Raw genomic sequence first — 1,377 nt, forward strand, 5'->3', positions numbered from 1 at the left:
CTTTTTTTCAAGAATATTGTGACTACATTATGTCTCAGAGGCCCCTTTTCATTTCTTAAAAGCCCTTTACCTTTTTACACGCTTTTCACTTTCAAATCTAATAAGTTTTGAACGGATAGTGCTACTGCTTTGAAAGTTGGTATTTATCATGTGTAGAATGTGTTATCATACCATGGGCAATATTCGCTTAATCTGATAATTCCTTCATTGCTGCTGCTATGGAGTTTTAAATCATGTTTTTGTCCCATTCACTGCACAGAGCAATGCTTGGTAATATAAAGCACTTAGAGAGACGATATACTTTCTAGCCTCTCTCTCAGTACACACTTTCCTGGAGTGAGTGTTTTCTTTCCCTAAGATAATATTAGGTGAGTCCATTTGAATTAAGTTATACATCATTTTAAAGTTTAAATTCCGCTATTTCAGAATATGCCCTTAACTAAAAAGAAAGGACGAAAAAAAAAATGTCGAGCAACGTTTGATTGGTTTTGTAGCTCAAGGTCACGTATGGATAATGGTCGAGCAAACACACACACGCACACACAATTGCCGTACGAATTATTTCGCGTCATGAAGGGCGCTCCAACGGCAGATTTTGGTGAGACTAGTCTTCCTGAAAGGAGACTTCCGGATATTTTGTCAGACTTTTGCATTTGAACATCTGTATAAAGTGGTTGTGCTGGGAATAATGGAGCCCAGTCGGGCAGAAGAATAAAAAATGATGCTGGTCGGATGTATGTAAACGTGAAGACGTCTAAATTAATGTTGCTGTGCATCACAAAACAAACAAAAAATCGCACAGCCTTATTCCACGGAATTTCAAAATTTGTTGTGATTGGGATGAGGAATAAGAGTATTTTCCAAAGTCATGTACAGTGCGCAAGGATGAATGCATAGCAGTATATGCGTGAATGGGTGTTCAAGGAAGCAGAATAAAAAAAAGAAAGCATGCATTTTATTCTACACAGGTAAAATCGTAAAGAAAGTGGTATTGTAACTGAATTACATTGCTACATTGCTGGAATATGTGTGCTTTTTACGTCGTCATTCTACGAATTGTTGAGGGTATTATTTTGGGGGTTTATCAGAGTATTGGTTTTCATGCTTTAAGACCACTAGTAATAGTACATGGCACTATCGATATATGTACTACATGATGTAAATTTATATGAATTGTCCGGAACTTTCCCTATATTAAAACGCACTACTTGTACACTTGCACTCGAGTCGGTCCAAAGCTCAAAAGTGCGCGAAAGGCTTGCACACACACCGCGTGTGCTCTCAATGTAACAGAAAGCACGAGTTTCAGATTGAGGAAGACGATATCGTGGGGAAATTGAGACGTACTTTATTGATCTAGTGGTTGTCTCATTATCA

The sequence above is a fragment of the Diadema antillarum genome, unplaced genomic scaffold, assembly GCF_040938485.1.
Source record: "Diadema antillarum isolate AM-2024a unplaced genomic scaffold, OU_Dant_1.0 seq00000550_RagTag, whole genome shotgun sequence".
Taxonomy (NCBI): domain Eukaryota; kingdom Metazoa; phylum Echinodermata; class Echinoidea; order Diadematoida; family Diadematidae; genus Diadema; species Diadema antillarum.